At 50.0% G+C, this 19,849-nt stretch overlaps 1 long non-coding RNA gene across 1 annotated transcript; it reads right to left on the reverse strand.

The window, feature by feature from the left end:
* Positions 1-9,972: 9,972 nt before the first annotated feature.
* Positions 9,973-14,236, reverse strand: LOC147646017 (uncharacterized). Its single transcript, XR_015282014.1, has 5 exons — positions 14,009-14,236; positions 13,681-13,914; positions 10,863-13,389; positions 10,540-10,773; positions 9,973-10,248 (listed from the first exon to the last, which is right to left on the reverse strand). It is a non-coding gene; the product is annotated as an uncharacterized LOC147646017 (long non-coding RNA).
* Between the last annotated feature and the right edge of the window lie 5,613 nt (positions 14,237-19,849).

A 19,849-nucleotide genomic window follows, 5' to 3' on the forward strand; every position in this document is an offset into this window, starting at 1 on the left:
GAACACGGTCCTTATCTAAGAAGGACTTCCAAGAAATGGGTAGGAGTTTTGGCTGTGAGAGGAGCAGAAAGCACATTTTCTACAGCAAATTGCTAGCTGATGCACTTTCCTCCCTGCCAAAATAGTGATTGCCATTCATCTTCCTGGGAAGAATGTAAAGACCCATTCAGAGATGCCAGCTTCAGCTGGCCTGTGGCTTTGTGTGCCTCATTTCACATGTCCAATTTCAAGGGCCACTAAAAGAGGCTCATGTTTGCCTTGCTACCCACAAGTGCTGTAGGTATTTCCAGGAGAAGAGGGAAAACATCGCTGTCCTGTGGTGTGGTAGAAATGCCACCACAACTGTGATTGTGTGAGCAAAGCCCGCCAGTGCTTTTTGGGGCAGCAGCAGCAGCTGAGAGTGTGGCAGAGCGGTTTTGATACTCTTTTTAGAGTCCTGCAAACATTGTTCCCGAAACAAGCCACAGCTTTGCAAATGTGCCCGAAGAAAATGCAAAGAGAACTGGGGTGTGAAAATCAAAGACTGTTTATCTGTAGAAGAAAAGGAACAAGAATGAAGTACACCACATATTTACACTGTAAGAATATTGGTAACAACAACAACAACAACAACAACAACAACAACAACAACAACAAACTATAGAACCTATTTACCTGAGAACAGCTCTAACAAAACTCTATGAAACGTATTTACAGACAACTTAAACAAACTCTAAAACCTCTATCCTGAACACAACAACTGTAAAACGTATGTACAGCAGGGTGGCATCTGTGTCTGTGATGTCCCTAAGTCCTGGAAGAAAAACAAGTAGCACGGTCAGTGCAGTCAGGCACGGAAGGGTGTTCCATGTGCTGCCGGGCTGGGACACTGGCCCAGTGGGACTCTGCTGCCAGAAGGGAGCCTGGCTGGGGGCTGTGGCCCAGGCACTGGAACAGGGCTTGTGTGGCCCACAGCAAGCCCAGGCCAGGCCAGGGATGGCCAGCAGAATGCAGTGCATGGGCTAGCGTGTCCCTGAGCAGGAAGTGCCCAGCCCGGCCCCAGGCTGGCAGCAGGGGCCCCACTCTGCCTGTGGGGAGCACCTGCCTGTTCTGCTGCTGGCATCGGTCTTCATCCCAAGACCATGTCTTCCTCCTTGTCTTTTAGATCAATATCCATCTCTTCAATATAATCTTTCGTTTCCACCTCCATCTCTTCCTCTGTCTCGTACATATCCACATCCATCTCTTCCTCTCCACTATCCTCTCCGTCCACTTCCATGGCTTCTTCTCTATCAGTCTGTGTATCGACGTCCGTCTCCTCCTCTCCGTCTGTGCCAGCCTGCAGAGGTAGCAAAATTTCCCACCCTGTCCCACAGAGCTCCAGCCCAGCCAGGCAGCTGCGGGGTGTCCGCCTCCGTGGAATAGTACCATAGCTCTTTTGGAACAAATGCAGACATCCTGCAGGGATGGAGAGCAAAATCCAAGCGATGGGGAGCTTTGGGGACTGCTGGGGGAATCAGGGAGCAGGTGGCAACAAGGTGACAGGGGTAGGCTTGGAGCAGGGTGAATGAAGAGCGTGCTGGCACAAGGAGCCAAGGGTTGTGTTGTGGCCGTTGCTGGATGCTGGAAGTTCTAGCTGGAGCGTGCATTATGACATCACCGCCAGGAGTTCAGGCCCAGGCTGAAGTGGACAACGGAGACTGTAGAATGAATGATGGAATCCCTGGGTGCTTGGGCTTGGAAGGGACCCTAAAGACCATCTTGTTCCAAGCGGAGCAATCTTCGCCCAGAAGAGGTTGCTCAGAGCCCCGCTCCCAGCTGGCCTTGGATGTTGCCAAGGATGGAGCATCCCCAGCCTCTGTGCACAGCCTGGGCCAGTGCCCCAGCAGCCGGAGTGGAAAAGAGCAGCTTCATTAGATCCAACTTCAAGCTCACTCCTGCAGTTGAAAGGCTTCTCCTCTCTGTGCCCATCTTTCCTAGAGCTGCAGGGAGGCCTCGCCAGCCCCCTTCTCTTTCCAGGCTGAGCATCCCCAGCCCCACACGGACAGCAGTCCGATGCGTGGCAGTCAAGGCTAAAGGGTAGCAAATGGCTACATCAGGAAGTGAGAGATGGAAGCTTTTGGAGATGGAAGCTTTACCTCTAAATGTAGAAAAGAAAGAAAAGTGGAGGGGGAAATGGTGGGACTCTGGCTCTGTTCTAACTGGCGAAGATTTTCTTTTCTTCTTTTCTGTCGTGCTAACCCAAGTTTTGTTGTTTGAAAGGAGGTTTAGCAAAATATCCATCGTCTTCTCCACTGCTGAAACACTGAACAACACCTGGGCAGGCTGAGGATGCAGAGCAAAACCTGCAAATATCTACTGCTGATCGTGATCCTGGGGAATGCAGCTAAAGCCAGCCAAAAGCAATTTCTGGAAAGTCAAGCCTGCTTTACGTTTTCTGGAGTTTGGTTGTGCCAACTTCACCAGTCATTTCTAAAAAAAGTAAAGAAACTCCAAGCAAAAGAGAGAAAAACACAAAGAAACCAACCCAAAGAAACCAATCAAACAAACAGATAAAACACCCCCAATCAAACCAAAGGCAATGAGAAGTTAGGACTAGTTGTAAGGATATCACAGCAGGCGAATGGCTGCTTCCTACTTGGATCACCATCCAAAGCCACCTAGAACAACTTCTCCAAAACATATCCAACAGGAGAAATGGAAAAAGTGATCCATGGCAGCTCTGCATTGTGGTGAAGGATGAGCATGCAGTGGTCCAGATGCAGCATTGCCCACCCTCCAGGCTGCTGTTTGCTCTGCTGAAAGACTCTTGCAGGACTGTGGCCCCTCTCCATGCAATGGAAATCATTGCCACAGCTCTCAGTTGAGGCACTGGCATTTCCAGAGCCAGATTCAGGCACAATCCTACTGCCTGCTGAGCATCTGGGAAAGGTGCTGAGCATCTTCAGGCCTAGAAGCACAAAAGAGCTCAGGCTCTCCCCAAACTGGGTTTTCAGGGCAGCTTTCCATATCTCTGCAAGATTTCTTCATCCCTCAACACGTCTGACTTTATGATGTCCAACGATGCATTTGGGTTTCTTCCGTCCTCTTGTGTGCCCGTGAGTAACCTTCCACGTGGATGAAGGAGATTGTGTACAGGACAATTGATTGCGGCATTGCCATTTTGCTTCACTGTCACTCAGTTGAACACGGTCCTTATCTAAGAAGGACTTCCAAGAAATGGGTAGGAGTTTTGGCTGTGAGAGGAGCAGAAAGCACATTTTCTACAGCAAATTGCTAGCTGATGCACTTTCCTCCCTGCCAAAATAGTGATTGCCATTCATCTTCCTGGGAAGAATGTAAAGACCCATTCAGAGATGCCAGGTTCAGCTGGCCTGTGGCTTTGTGTGCCTCATTTCACATGTCCAATTTCAAGGGCCACTAAAAGAGGCTCATGTTTGCCTTGCAACCCACAAGTGCTGTAGGTATTTCCAGGAGAAGAGGGAAAACATCGCTGTCCTGTGGTGTGGTAGAAATGCCACCACAACTGTGATTGTGTGAGCAAAGCCAGCCAGTGCTTTTTGGGGCAGCAGCAGCAGCTGAGAGTGTGGCAGAGCGGTTTTGATACTCTTTTTAGAGTCCTGCAAGCATTGTTCCCGAAACAACCCACAGCTTTGCAAATGTGCCCGAAGAAAATGCAAAGAGAACTGGGGTGTGAAAATCAAAGACTGTTTATCTGTAGAAGAAAAGGAACAAGAATGAACTACACCACATATTTACACTGTAAGAATATTGGTAACAACAACAACAACAACAACAACAACAAACTATAGAACCTATTTACCTGAGAACAGCTCTAACAAAACTCTATGAAACGTATTTACAGACAACTTAAACAAACTCTAAAACCTCTATCCTGAACACAACAACTGTAAAACGTATGTACAGCAGGGTGGCATCTGTGTCTGTGATGTCCCTAAGTCCTGGAAGAAAAACAAGTAGCACGGTCAGTGCAGTCAGGCACGGAAGGGTGTTCCATGTGCTGCCGGGCTGGGACACTGGCCCAGTGGGACTCTGCTGCCAGAAGGGAGCCTGGCTGGGGGCTGTGGCCCAGGCACTGGAACAGGGCTTGTGTGGCCCACAGCAAGCCCAGGCCAGGCCAGGGATGGCCAGCAGAATGCAGTGCATGGGCTAGCGTGTCCCTGAGCAGGAAGTGCCCAGCCCGGCCCCAGGCTGGCAGCAGGGGCCCCACTCTGCCTGTGGGGAGCACCTGCCTGTTCTGCTGCTGGCATCGGTCTTCATCCCAAGACCATGTCTTCCTCCTTGTCTTTTAGATCAATATCCATCTCTTCAATATAATCTTTCGTTTCCACCTCCATCTCTTCCTCTGTCTCGTACATATCCACATCCATCTCTTCCTCTCCACTATCCTCTCCGTCCACTTCCATGGCTTCTTCTCTATCAGTCTGTGTATCGACGTCCGTCTCCTCCTCTCCGTCTGTGCCAGCCTGCAGAGGTAGCAAAATTTCCCACCCTGTCCCACAGAGCTCCAGCCCAGCCAGGCAGCTGCGGGGTGTCCGCCTCCGTGGAATAGTACCATACCTCTTTTGGAACAAATGCAGACATCCTGCAGGGATAGAGAGCAAAATCCAAGCGATGGGGAGCTTTGGGGACTGCTGGGGGAATCAGGGAGCAAGTGGCAACAAGGTGACAGGGGTAGGCTTGGAGCAGGGTGAAGAGCGTGCTGGCACAAGGAGCCAAGGGTTGTGTTGTGGCCGTTGCTGGATGCTGGAAGTTCTAGCTGGAGCGTGCACTGTGACATCACCGCCAGGAGTTCAGGCCCAGGCTGAAGTGGACAACGGAGACCGTAGAATGAATGATGGAATCCCTGGGTGCTTGGGCTTGGAAGGGACCCTAAAGACCATCTTGTTCCAAGTGGAGCGATCTTCCCCTAGAATAGGTTGCTCAGAGCCCCGCTCCCAGCTGGCCTTGGATGTTGCCAAGGATGGAGCATCCCCAGCCTCTGTGCACAGCCTGGGCCAGTGCCCCAGCAGCCGGAGTGGAAAAGAGCAGCTTCATTAGATCCAACTTCAAGCTCACTCCTGCAGTTGAAAGGCTTCTCCTCTCTGTGCCCATCTTTCCTAGAGCTGCAGGGAGGCCTCGCCAGCCCCCTTCTCTTTCCAGGCTGAGCATCCCCAGCCCCACACGGACAGCAGTCCGATGCGTGGCAGTCAAGGCTAAAGGGTAGCAAATGGCTACATCAGGAAGTGAGAGATGGAAGCTTTTGGAGATGGAAGCTTTACCTCTAAATGTAGAAAAGAAAGAGAAGTGGAGGGGGAAATGGTGGGACTCTGGCTCTGTTCTAACTGGCGAAGATTTTCTTTTCTTCTTTTCTGTCGTGCTAACCCAAGTTTTGTTGTTTGAAAGGAGGTTTAGCAAAATATCCATCGTCTTCTCCACTGCTGAAACACTGAACAACACCTGGGCAGGCTGAGGATGCAGAGCAAAACCTGCAAATATCTACTGCTGATCGTGATCCTGGGGAATGCAGCTAAAGCCAGCCAAAAGCAATTTCTGGAAAGTCAAGCCTGCTTTACGTTTTCTGGAGTTTGGTTGTGCCAACTTCACCAGTCATTTCTAAAAAAGGAAAAGAAACTCCAAGCAAAAGAGAGAAAAACACAAAGAAACCAACCCAAAGAAACCAATCAAACAAACAGATAAAACACCCCCAATCAAACCAAAGGCAATGAGAAGTTAGGACTAGTTGTAAGGATATCACAGCAGGCGAATGGCTGCTTCCTACTTGGATCACCATCCAAAGCCACCTAGAACAACTTCTCCAAAACATATCCAACAGGAGAAATGGAAAAAGTGATCCATGGCAGCTCTGCATTGTGGTGAAGGATGAGCATGCAGTGGTCCAGATGCAGCATTGCCCACCCTCCAGGCTGCTGTTTGCTCTGCTGAAAGACTCTTGCAGGACTGTGGCCCCTCTCCATGCAATGGAAATCCTTGCCACAGCTCTCAGTTGAGGCACTGGCATTTCCAGAGCCAGATTCAGGCACAATCCTACTGCCTGCTGAGCATCTGGGAAAGCTGCTGAGCATCTTCAGGCCTAGAAGCACAAAAGAGCTCAGGCTCTCCCCGAACTGGGTTTTCAGGGCAGCTTTCCATATCTCTGCAAGATTTCTTCAGCCCTCAACACGTCTGACTTTATGATGTCCAACGATGCATTTGGGTTTCTTCCGTCCTCTTGTGTGCCCGTGAGTAACCTTCCACGTGGATGAAGGAGATTGTGTACAGGACAATTGATTGCGGCATTGCCATTTGGCTTCACTGTCACTCAGTTGAACACGGTCCTTATCTAAGAAGGACTTCCAAGAAATGGGTAGGAGTTTTGGCTGTGAGAGGAGCAGAAAGCACATTTTCTACAGCAAATTGCTAGCTGATGCACTTTCCTCCCTGCCAAAATAGTGATTGCCATTCATCTTCCTGGGAAGAATGTAAAGACCCATTCAGAGATGCCAGCTTCAGCTGGCCTGTGGCTTTGTGTGCCTCATTTCACATGTCCAATTTCAAGGGCCACTAAAAGAGGCTCATGTTTGCCTTGCTACCCACAAGTGCTGTAGGTATTTCCAGGAGAAGAGGGAAAACATCGCTGTCCTGTGGTGTGGTAGAAATGCCACCACAACTGTGATTGTGTGAGCAAAGCCAGCCAGTGCTTTTTGGGGCAGCAGCAGCAGCTGAGAGTGTGGCAGAGCGGTTGTGATACTCTTTTTAGAGTCCTGCAAACATTGTTCCCGAAACAAGCCACAGCTTTGCAAATGTGCCCGAAGAAAATGCAAAGAGAACTGGGGTGTGAAAATCAAAGACTGTTTATCTGTAGAAGAAAAGGAACAAGAATGAACTACACCACATATTTACACTGTAAGAATATTGGTAACAACAACAACAACAACCACAACAACAACAACAACAAACTATAGAACCTATTTACCTGAGAACAGATCTAACAAAACTCTATGAAACGTATTTACAGACAACTTAAACAAACTCTAAAACCTCTATCCTGAACACAACGACTGTAAAACGTATGTACAGCAGGGTGGCATCTGTGTCTGTGATGTCCCTAAGTCCTGGAAGAAAAACAAGTAGCACGGTCAGTGCAGTCAGGCACGGAAGGGTGTTCCATGTGCTGCCGGGCTGGGACACTGGCCCAGTGGGACTCTGCTGCCAGAAGGGAGCCTGGCTGGGGGCTGTGGCCCAGGCACTGGAACAGGGCTTGTGTGGCCCACAGCAAGCCCAGGCCAGGCCAGGGATGGCCAGCAGAATGCAGTGCATGGGCTAGCGTGTCCCTGAGCAGGAAGTGCCCAGCCCGGCCCCAGGCTGGCAGCAGGGGCCCCACTCTGCCTGTGGGGAGCACCTGCCTGTTCTGCTGCTGGCATCGGTCTTCATCCCAAGACTATGTCTTCCTCCTTGTCTTTTAGATCAATATCCATCTCTTCAATAGAATCTTTCGTTTCCACCTCCATCTCTTCCTCTGTCTCGTACATATCCACATCCATCTCTTCCTCTCCAGTATCCTCTCCGTCCACTTCCATGGCTTCTTCTCTATCAGTCTGTGTATCGACGTCCGTCTCCTCCTCTCCGTCTGTGCCAGCCTGCAGAGGTAGCAAAATTTCCCAGCCTGTCCCACAGAGCTCCAGCCCAGCCAGGCAGCTGCGGGGTGTCCGCCTCCGTGGAATAGTACCATACCTCTTTTGGAACAAATGCAGACATCCTGCAGGGATGGAGAGCAAAATCCAAGCGATGGGGAGCTTTGGGGACTGCTGGGGGAATCAGGGAGCAGGTGGCAACAAGGTGACAGGGGTAGGCTTGGAGCAGGGTGAATGAAGAGCGTGCTGGCACAAGGAGCCAAGGGTTGTGTTGTGGCCGTTGCTGGATGCTGGAAGTTCTAGCTGGAGCGTGCACTGTGACATCACCGCCAGGAGTTCAGGCCCAGGCTGAAGTGGACAACGGAGACTGTAGAATGAATGATGGAATCCCTGGGTGCTTGGGCTTGGAAGGGACCCTAAAGACCATCTTGTTCCAAGCGGAGCAATCTTCGCCCAGAAGAGGTTGCTCAGAGCCCCGCTCCCAGCTGGCCTTGGATGTTGCCAAGGATGGAGCATCCCCAGCCTCTGTGCACAGCCTGGGCCAGTGCCCCAGCAGCCGGAGTGGAAAAGAGCAGCTTCATTAGATCCAACTTCAAGCTCACTCCTGCAGTTGAAAGGCTTCTCCTCTCTGTGCCCATCTTTCCTAGAGCTGCAGGGAGGCCTCGCCAGCCCCCTTCTCTTTCCAGGCTGAGCATCCCCAGCCCCACACGGACAGCAGTCCGATGCGTGGCAGTCAAGGCTAAAGGGTAGCAAATGGCTACATCAGGAAGTGAGAGATGGAAGCTTTTGGAGATGGAAGCTTTACCTCTAAAAGTAGAAAAGAAAGAAAAGTGGAGGGGGAAATGGTGGGACTCTGGCTCTGTTCTAACTGGCGAAGATTTTCTTTTCTTCTTTTCTGTCGTGCTAACCCAAGTTTTGTTGTTTGAAAGGAGGTTTAGCAAAATATCCATCGTCTTCTCCATTGCTGAAACACTGAACAACACCTGGGCAGGCTGAGGATGCAGAGCAAAACCTGCAAATATCTACTGCTGATCGTGATCCTGGGGAATGCAGCTAAAGCCAGCCAAAAGCAATTTCTGGGAAGTCAAGCCTGCTTTACGTTTTCTGGAGTTTGGTTGTGCCAACTTCACCAGTCATTTCTAAAAAAGGAAAAGAAACTCCAAGCAAAAGAGAGAAAAACACAAAGAAACCAACCCAAAGAAACCAATCAAACAAACAGATAAAACACCCCCAATCAAACCAAAGGCAATGAGAAGTTAGGACTAGTTGTAAGGATATCACAGCAGGCGAATGGCTGCTTCCTACTTGGATCACCATCCAAAGCCACCTAGAACAACTTCTCCAAAACATATCCAACAGGAGAAATGGAAAAAGTGATCCATGGCAGCTCTGCATTGTGGTGAAGGATGAGCATGCAGTGGTCCAGATGCAGCATTGCCCACCCTCCAGGCTGCTGTTTGCTCTGCTGAAAGACTCTTGCAGGACTGTGGCACCTCTCCATGCAATGGAAATCCTTGCCACAGCTCTCAGTTGAGGCACTGGCATTTCCAGAGCCAGATTCAGGCACAATCCTACTGCCTGCTGAACATCTGGGAAAGCTGCTGAGCACCTTCAGGCCTAGAAGCACAAAAGAGCTCAGGCTCTCCCCGAACTGGGTTTTCAGGGCAGCTTTCCATATCTCTGCAAGATTTCTTCATCCCTCAACACGTCTGACTTTATGATGTCCAACGATGCATTTGGGTTTCTTCCGTCCTCTTGTGTGCCCGTGAGTAACCTTCCACGTGGATGAAGGAGATTGTGTACAGGACAATTGATTGCGGCATTGCCATTTGGCTTCACTGTCACTCAGTTGAACACGGTCCTTATCTAAGAAGGACTTCCAAGAAATGGGTAGGAGTTTTGGCTGTGAGAGGAGCAGAAAGCACATTTTCTACAGCAAATTGCTAGCTGATGCACTTTCCTCCCTGCCAAAATAGTGATTGCCATTCATCTTCCTGGGAAGAATGTAAAGACCCATTCAGAGATGCCAGCTTCAGCTGGCCTGTGGCTTTGTGTGCCTCATTTCACATGTCCAATTTCAAGGGCCACTAAAAGAGGCTCATGTTTGCCTTGCTACCCACAAGTGCTGTAGGTATTTCCAGGAGAAGAGGGAAAACATCGCTGTCCTGTGGTGTGGTAGAAATGCCACCACAACTGTGATTGTGTGAGCAAAGCCAGCCAGTGCTTTTTGGGGCAGCAGCAGCAGCTGAGAGTGTGGCAGAGCGGTTTTGATACTCTTTTTAGAGTCCTGCAAACATTGTTCCCGAAACAACCCACAGCTTTGCAAATGTGCCCGAAGAAAATGCAAAGAGAACTGGGGTGTGAAAATCAAAGACTGTTTATCTGTAGAAGAAAAGGAACAAGAATGAACTACACCACATATTTACACTGTAAGAATATTGGTAACAACAACAACAACAACAACAACCACAACAACAAACTATAGAACCTATTTACCTGAGAACAGATCTAACAAAACTCTATGAAACGTATTTACAGACAACTTAAACAAACTCTAAAACCTCTATCCTGAACACAACAACTGTAAAACGTATGTACAGCAGGGTGGCATCTGTGTCTGTGATGTCCCTAAGTCCTGCAAGAAAAACAAGTAGCACGGTCAGTTCCGTCAGGCACGGAAGGGTGTTCCATGTGCTGCCGGGCTGGGACACTGGCCCAGTGGGACTCTGCTGCCAGAAGGGAGCCTGGCTGGGGGCTGTGGCCCAGGCACTGGAACAGGGCTTGTGTGGCCCACAGCAAGCCCAGGCCAGGCCAGGGATGGCCAGCAGAATCCAGTGCATGGGCTAGCGTGTCCCTGAGCAGGAAGTGCCCAGCCCGGCCCCAGGCTGGCAGCAGGGGCCCCACTCTGCCTGTGGGGAGCACCTGCCTGTTCTGCTGCTGGCATCGGTCTTCATCCCAAGACTATGTCTTCCTCCTTGTCTTTTAGATCAATATCCATCTCTTCAATATAATCTTTCGTTTCCACCTCCATCTCTTCCTCTGTCTCGTACATATCCACATCCATCTCTTCCTCTCCACTATCCTCTCCGTCCACTTCCATGGCTTCTTCTCTATCAGTCTGTGTATCGACGTCCGTCTCCTCCTCTCCGTCTGTGCCAGCCTGCAGAGGTAGCAAAATTTCCCACCCTGTCCCACAGAGCTCCAGCCCAGCCAGGCAGCTGCGGGGTGTCCGCCTCCGTGGAATAATACCATAGCTCTTTTGGAACAAATGCAGACATCCTGCAGGGATGGAGAGCAAAATCCAAGTGATGGGGAGCTTTGGGGACTGCTGGGGGAATCAGGGAGCAGGTGGCAACAAGGTGACAGGGGTAGGCTTGGAGCAGGGTGAATGAAGAGCGTGCTGGCACAAGGAGCCAAGGGTTGTGTTGTGGCCGTTGCTGGATGCTGGAAGTTCTAGCTGGAGCGTGCACTGTGACATCACCGCCAGGAGTTCAGGCCCAGGCTGAAGTGGACAACGGAGACCGTAGAATGAATGATGGAATCCCTGGGTGCTTGGGCTTGGAAGGGACCCTAAAGACCATCTTGTTCCAAGCGGAGCGATCTTCGCCCAGAAGAGGTTGCTCAGAGCCCCGCTCCCAGCTGGCCTTGGATGTTGCCAAGGATGGAGCATCCCCAGCCTCTGTGCACAGCCTGGGCCAGTGCCCCAGCAGCCGGAGTGGAAAAGAGCAGCTTCATTAGATCCAACTTCAAGCTCACTCCTGCATTTGAAAGGCTTCTCCTCTCTGTGCCCATCTTTCCTAGAGCTGCAGGGAGGCCTCGCCAGCCCCCTTCTCTTTCCAGGCTGAGCATCCCCAGCCCCACACGGACAGCAGTCCGATGCGTGGCAGTCAAGGCTAAAGGGTAGCAAATGGCTACATCAGGAAGTGAGAGATGGAAGCTTTTGGAGATGGAAGCTTTACCTCTAAAAGTAGAAAAGAAAGAAAAGTGGAGGGGGAAATGGTGGGACTCTGGCTCTGTTCTAACTGGCGAAGATTTTCTTTTCTTCTTTTCTGTCGTGCTAACCCAAGTTTTGTTGTTTGAAAGGAGGTTTAGCAAAATATCCATCGTCTTCTCCACTGCTGAAACACTGAACAACACCTGGGCAGGCTGAGGATGCAGAGCAAAACCTGCAAATATCTACTGCTGATCGTGATCCTGGGGAATGCAGCTAAAGCCAGCCAAAAGCAATTTCTGGAAAGTCAAGCCTGCTTTACGTTTTCTGGAGTTTGGTTGTGCCAACTTCACCAGTCATTTCTAAAAAAGGAAAAGAAACTCCAAGCAAAACAGAGAAAAACACAAAGAAACCAACCCAAAGAAACCAATCAAACAAACAGATAAAACACCCCCAATCAAACCAAAGGCAATGAGAAGTTAGGACTAGTTGTAAGGATATCACAGCAGGCGAATGGCTGCTTCCTACTTGGATCACCATCCAAAGCCACCTAGAACAACTTCTCCAAAACATATCCAACAGGAGAAATGGAAAAAGTGATCCATGGCAGCTCTGCATTGTGGTGAAGGATGAGCATGCAGTGGTCCAGATTGCCCACCCTCCAGGCTGCTGTTTGCTCTGCTGAAAGACTCTTGCAGGACTGTGGCCCCTCTCCATGCAATGGAAATCATTGCCACAGCTCTCAGTTGAGGCACTGGCATTTCCAGAGCCAGATTCAGGCACAATCCTACTGCCTGCTGAGCATCTGGGAAAGCTGCTGAGCATCTTCAGGCCTAGAAGCACAAAAGAGCTCAGGCTCTCCCCGAACTGGGTTTTCAGGGCAGCTTTCCATATCTCTGCAAGATTTCTTCATCCCTCAACACGTCTGACTTTATTATGTCCAACGATGCATTTGGGTTTCTTCCGTCCTCTTGTGTGCCCGTGAGTAACCTTCCACGTGGATGAAGGAGATTGTGTACAGGACAATTGATTGCGGCATTGCCATTTGGCTTCACTGTCACTCAGTTGAACACGGTCCTTATCTAAGAAGGACTTCCAAGAAATGGGTAGGAGTTTTGGCTGTGAGAGGAGCAGAAAGCACATTTTCTACAGCAAATTGCTAGCTGATGCACTTTCCTCCCTGCCAAAATAGTGATTGCCATTCATCTTCCTGGGAAGAATGTAAAGACCCATTCAGAGATGCCAGCTTCAGCTGGCCTGTGGCTTTGTGTGCCTCATTTCACATGTCCAATTTCAAGGGCCACTAAAAGAGGCTCATGTTTGCCTTGCTACCCACAAGTGCTGTAGGTATTTCCAGGAGAAGAGGGAAAACATCGCTGTCCTGTGGTGTGGTAGAAATGCCACCACAACTGTGATTGTGTGAGCAAAGCCAGCCAGTGCTTTTTGGGGCAGCAGCAGCAGCTGAGAGTGTGGCAGAGCGGTTTTGATACTCTTTTTAGAGTCCTGCAAACATTGTTCCCGAAACAACCCACAGCTTTGCAAATGTGCCCGAAGAAAATGCAAAGAGAACTGGGGTGTGAAAATCAAAGACTGTTTATCTGTAGAAGAAAAGGAACAAGAATGAACTACACCACATATTTACACTGTAAGAATATTGGTAACAACAACAACAACAACAACAACAACAAACTATAGAACCTATTTACCTGAGAACAGCTCTAACAAAACTCTATGAAACGTATTTACAGACAACTTAAACAAACTCTAAAACCTCTATCCTGAACACAACAACTGTAAAACGTATGTACAGCAGGGTGGCATCTGTGTCTGTGATGTCCCTAAGTCCTGGAAGAAAAACAAGTAGCACGGTCAGTGCAGTCAGGCACGGAAGGGTGTTCCATGTGCTGCCGGGCTGGGACACTGGCCCAGTGGGACTCTGCTGCCAGAAGGGAGCCTGGCTGGGGGCTGTGGCCCAGGCACTGGAACAGGGCTTGTGTGGCCCACAGCAAGCCCAGGCCAGGCCAGGGATGGCCAGCAGAATCCAGTGCATGGGCTAGCGTGTCCCTGAGCAGGAAGTGCCCAGCCCGGCCCCAGGCTGGCAGCAGGGGCCCCACTCTGCCTGTGGGGAGCACCTGCCTGTTCTGCTGCTGGCATCGGTCTTCATCCCAAGACCATGTCTTCCTCCTTGTCTTTTAGATCAATATCCATCTCTTCAATATAATCTTTCGTTTCCACCTCCATCTCTTCCTCTGTCTCGTACATATCCACATCCATCTCTTCCTCTCCACTATCCTCTCCGTCCACTTCCATGGCTTCTTCTCTATCAGTCTGTGTATCGACGTCCGTCTCCTCCTCTCCGTCTGTGCCAGCCTGCAGAGGTAGCAAAATTTCCCAGCCTGTCCCACAGAGCTCCAGCCCAGCCAGGCAGCTGCGGGGTGTCCGCCTCCGTGGAATAGTACCATACCTCTTTTGGAACAAATGCAGACATCCTGCAGGGATGGAGAGCAAAATCCAAGCGATGGGGAGCTTTGGGGACTGCTGGGGGAATCAGGGAGCAGGTGGCAACAAGGTGACAGGGGTAGGCTTGGAGCAGGGTGAATGAAGAGCGTGCTGGCACAAGGAGCCAAGGGTTGTGTTGTGGCCGTTGCTGGATGCTGGAAGTTCTAGCTGGAGCATGCACTGTGACATCACCGCCAGGAGTTCAGGCCCAGGCTGAAGTGGACAACGGAGACTGTAGAATGAATGATGGAATCCCTGGGTGCTTGGGCTTGGAAGGGACCCTAAAGACCATCTTGTTCCAAGCGGAGCAATCTTCGCCCAGAAGAGGTTGCTCAAAGCCCCGCTCCCAGCTGGCCTTGGATGTTGCCAAGGATGGAGCATCCCCAGCCTCTGTGCACAGCCTGGGCCAGTGCCCCAGCAGCCGGAGTGGAAAAGAGCAGCTTCATTAGATCCAACTTCAAGCTCACTCCTGCATTTGAAAGGCTTCTCCTCTCTGTGCCCATCTTTCCTAGAGCTGCAGGGAGGCCTCGCCAGCCCCCTTCTCTTTCCAGGCTGAGCATCCCCAGCCCCACACGGACAGCAGTCCGATGTGTGGCAGTCAAGGCTAAAGGGTAGCAAATGGCTACATCAGGAAGTGAGAGATGGAAGCTTTTGGAGATGGAAGCTTTACCTCTAAATGTAGAAAAGAAAGAAAAGTGGAGGGGGAAATGGTGGGACTCTGGCTCTGTTCTAACTGGCGAAGATTTTCTTTTCTTCTTTTCTGTCGTGCTAACCCAAGTTTTGTTGTTTGAAAGGAGGTTTAGCAAAATATCCATCGTCTTCTCCATTGCTGAAACACTGAACAACACCTGGGCAGGCTGAGGATGCAGAGCAAAACCTGCAAATATCTACTGCTGATCGTGATCCTGGGGAATGCAGCTAAAGCCAGCCAAAAGCAATTTCTGGAAAGTCAAGCCTGCTTTACGTTTTCTGGAGTTTGGTTGTGCCAACTTCACCAGTCATTTCTAAAAAAGGAAAAGAAACTCCAAGCAAAAGAGAGAAAAACACAAAGAAACCAACCCAAAGAAACCAATCAAACAAACAGATAAAACACCCCCAATCAAACCAAAGGCAATGAGAAGTTAGGACTAGTTGTAAGGATATCACAGCAGGCGAATGGCTGCTTCCTACTTGGATCACCATCCAAAGCCACCTAGAACAACTTCTCCAAAACATATCCAACAGGAGAAATGGAAAAAGTGATCCATGGCAGCTCTGCATTGTGGTGAAGGATGAGCATGCAGTGGTCCAGATGCAGCATTGCCCACCCTCCAGGCTGCTGTTTGCTCTGCTGAAAGACTCTTGCAGGACTGTGGCCCCTCTCCATGCAATGGAAATCCTTGCCACAGCTCTCAGTTGAGGCACTGGCATTTCCAGAGCCAGATTCAGGCACAATCCTACTGCCTGCTGAGCATCTGGGAAAGGTGCTGAGCATCTTCAGGCCTAGAAGCACAAAAGAGCTCAGGCTCTCCCCGAACTGGGTTTTCAGGGCAACTTTCCATATCTCTGCAAGATTTCTTCAGCCCTCAACACGTCTGACTTTATGATGTCCAACGATGCATTTGGGTTTCTTCCGTCCTCTTGTGTGCCCGTGAGTAACCTTCCACGTAGATGAAGGAGATTGTGTACAGGACAATTGATTGCAGCATTGCCATTTGGCTTCACTGTCACTCAGTTGAACACGGTCCTTATCTAAGAAGGACTTCCAAGAAATGGGTAGGAGTTTTGGCTGTGAGAGGAGCAGAAAGCACATTTTCTACAGCAAATTGCTAGCTGATGCACTTTCCTCCCTGCCAAAATAGTGATTGCCATTCATCTTCCTGGGAAGAATGTAAAGACCCATTCAGAGATGCCAGGTTCAGCTGGCCTGTGGCTTTGTGTGCGTCATTTCACATGTCCAATTTCAAGGGCCACTAAAAGAGGCTCATGTTTGCCTTGCTACCCACAAGTGCTGTAGGTATTTCCAGGAGAAGAGGGAAAACATCGCTGTCCTGTGGTGTGGTAGAAATGCCACCACAACTGTGATTGTGTGAGCAAAGCCAGCCAGTGCTTTTTGGGGCAGCAGCAGCAGCTGAGAGTGTGGCAGAGCGGTTTTGATACTCTTTTTAGAGTCCTGCAAACATTGTTCCCGAAACAACCCACAGCTTTGCAAATGTGCCTGAAGAAAATGCAAAGAGAACTGGGGTGTGAAAATCAAAGACTGTTTATCTGTAGAAGAAACGGAACAAGAATGAACTACACCACATATTTACACTGTAAGAATATTGGTAACAACAACAACAACAACCACAACAACAACATCAAACTATAGAACCTATTTACCTGAGAAGAGATCTAACAAAACTCTATGAAACGTATTTACAGACAACTTAAACAAACTCTAAAACCTCTATCCTGAACACAACGACTGTAAAACGTATGTACAGCAGGGTGGCATCTGTGTCTGTGATGTCCCTAAGTCCTGGAAGAAAAACAAGTAGCACGGTCAGTGCAGTCAGGCACGGAAGGGTGTTCCATGTGCTGCCGGGCTGGGACACTGGCCCAGTGGGACTCTGCTGCCAGAAGGGAGCCTGGCTGGGGGCTGTGGCCCAGGCACTGGAACAGGGCTTGTGTGGCCCACAGCAAGCCCAGGCCAGGCCAGGGATGGCCAGCAGAATCCAGTGCATGGGCTAGCGTGTCCCTGAGCAGGAAGTGCCCAGCCCGGCCCCAGGCTGGCAGCAGGGGCCCCACTCTGCCTGTGGGGAGCACCTGCCTGTTCTGCTGCTGGCATCGGTCTTCATCCCAAGACCATGTCTTCCTCCTTGTCTTTTAGATCAATATCCATCTCTTCAATATAATCTTTCGTTTCCACCTCCATCTCTTCCTCTGTCTCGTACATATCCACATCCATCTCTTCCTCTCCACTATCCTCTCCGTCCACTTCCATGGCTTCTTCTCTATCAGTCTGTGTATCGACGTCCGTCTCCTCCTCTCCGTCTGTGCCAGCCTGCAGAGGTAGCAAAATTTCCCAGCCTGTCCCACAGAGCTCCAGCCCAGCCAGGCAGCTGCGGGGTGTCCGCCTCCGTGGAATAGTACCATACCTCTTTTGGAACAAATGCAGACATCCTGCAGGGATGGAGAGCAAAATCCAAGCGATGGGGAGCTTTGGGGACTGCTGGGGGAATCAGGGAGCAGGTGGCAACAAGGTGACAGGGGTAGGCTTGGAGCAGGGTGAATGAAGAGCGTGCTGGCACAAGGAGCCAAGGGTTGTGTTGTGGCCGTTGCTGGATGCTGGAAGTTCTAGCTGGAGCGTGCACTGTGACATCACCGCCAGGAGTTCAGGCCCAGGCTAAAGTGGACAACGGAGACTGTAGAATGAATGATGGAATCCCTGGGTGCTTGGGCTTGGAAGGGACCCTAAAGACCATCTTGTTCCAAGCGGAGCGATCTTCGCCCAGAAGAGGTTGCTCAGAGCCCCGCTCCCAGCTGGCCTTGGATGTTGCCAAGGATGGAGCATCCCCAGCCTCTGTGCACAGCCTGGGCCAGTGCCCCAGCAGCCGGAGTGGAAAAGAGCAGCTTCATTAGATCCAACTTCAAGCTCACTCCTGCATTTGAAAGGCTTCTCCTCTCTGTGCCCATCTTTCCTAGAGCTGCAGGGAGGCCTCGCCAGCCCCCTTCTCTTTCCAGGCTGAGCATCCCCAGCCCCACACGGACAGCAGTCCGATGTGTGGCAGTCAAGGCTAAAGGGTAGCAAATGGCTACATCAGGAAGTGAGAGATGGAAGCTTTTGGAGATGGAAGCTTTACCTCTAAAAGTAGAAAAGAAAGAAAAGTGGAGGGGGAAATGGTGGGACTCTGGCTCTGTTCTAACTGGCGAAGATTTTCTTTTCTTCTTTTCTGTCGTGCTAACCCAAGTTTTGTTGTTTGAAAGGAGGTTTAGCAAAATATCCATCGTCTTCTCCATTGCTGAAACACTGAACAACACCTGGGCAGGCTGAGGATGCAGAGCAAAACCTGCAAATATCTACTGCTGATCGTGATCCTGGGGAATGCAGCTAAAGCCAGCCAAAAGCAATTTCTGGGAAGTCAAGCCTGCTTTACGTTTTCTGGAGTTTGCTTGTGCCAACTTCACCAGTCATTTCTAAAAAAGGAAAAGAAACTCCAAGCAAAAGAGAGAAAAACACAAAGAAACCAACCCAAAGAAACCAATCAAACAAACAGATAAAACACCCCCAATCAAACCAAAGGCAATGAGAAGTTAGGACTAGTTGTAAGGATATCACAGCAGGCGAATGGCTGCTTCCTACTTGGATCACCATCCAAAGCCACCTAGAACAACTTCTCCAAAACATATCCAACAGGAGAAATGGAAAAAGTGATCCATGGCAGCTCTGCATTGTGGTGAAGGATGAGCATGCAGTGGTCCAGATGCAGCATTGCCCACCCTCCAGGCTGCTGTTTGCTCTGCTGAAAGACTCTTGCAGGACTGTGGCCCCTCTCCATGCAATGGAAATCCTTGCCACAGCTCTCAGTTGAGGCACTGGCATTTCCAGAGCCAGATTCAGGCACAATCCTACTGCCTGCTGAGCATCTGGGAAAGGTGCTGAGCATCTTCAGGCCTAGAAGCACAAAAGAGCTCAGGCTCTCCCCGAACTGGGTTTTCAGGGCAACTTTCCATATCTCTGCAAGATTTCTTCAGCCCTCAACACGTCTGACTTTATTATGTCCAACGATGCATTTGGATTTCTTCCGTCCTCTTGTGTGCCCGTGAGTAACCTTCCACGTAGATGAAGGAGATTGTGTACAGGACAATTGATTGCAGCATTGCCATTTGGCTTCACTGTCACTCAGTTGAACACGGTCCTTATCTAAGAAGGACTTCCAAGAAATGGGTAGGAGTTTTGGCTGTGAGAGGAGCAGAAAGCACATTTTCTACAGCAAATTGCTAGCTGATGCACTTTCCTCCCTGCCAAAATAGTGATTGCCATTCATCTTCCTGGGAAGAATGTAAAGACCCATTCAGAGATGCCAGGTTCAGCTGGCCTGTGGCTTTGTGTGCGTCATTTCACATGTCCAATTTCAAGGGCCACTAAAAGAGGCTCATGTTTGCCTTGCTACCCACAAGTGCTGTAGGTATTTCCAGGAGAAGAGGGAAAACATCGCTGTCCTGTGGTGTGGTAGAAATGCCACCACAACTGTGATTGTGTGAGCAAAGCCAGCCAGTGCTTTTTGGGGCAGCAGCAGCAGCTGAGAGTGTGGCAGAGCGGTTTTGATACTCTTTTTAGAGTCCTGCAAACATTGTTCCCGAAACAACCCACAGCTTTGCAAATGTGCCTGAAGAAAATGCAAAGAGAACTGGGGTGTGAAAATCAAAGACTGTTTATCTGTAGAAGAAACGGAACAAGAATGAACTACACCACATATTTACACTGTAAGAATATTGGTAACAACAACAACAACAACCACAACAACAACATCAAACTATAGAACCTATTTACCTGAGAAGAGATCTAACAAAACTCTATGAAACGTATTTACAGACAACTTAAACAAACTCTAAAACCTCTATCCTGAACACAACAACTGTAAAACGTATGTACAGCAGGGTGGCATCTGTGTCTGTGATGTCCCTAAGTCCTGGAAGAAAAACAAGTAGCACGGTCAGTGCAGTCAGGCACGGAAGGGTGTTCCATGTGCTGCCGGGCTGGGACACTGGCCCAGTGGGACTCTGCTGCCAGAAGGGAGCCTGGCTGGGGGCTGTGGCCCAGGCACTGGAACAGGGCTTGTGT

This window comes from Cyanistes caeruleus, unplaced genomic scaffold (assembly GCF_971803275.1).
Source record: "Cyanistes caeruleus unplaced genomic scaffold, bCyaCae1.hap1.1 HAP1_SCAFFOLD_133, whole genome shotgun sequence".
NCBI lineage: Eukaryota > Metazoa > Chordata > Aves > Passeriformes > Paridae > Cyanistes > Cyanistes caeruleus.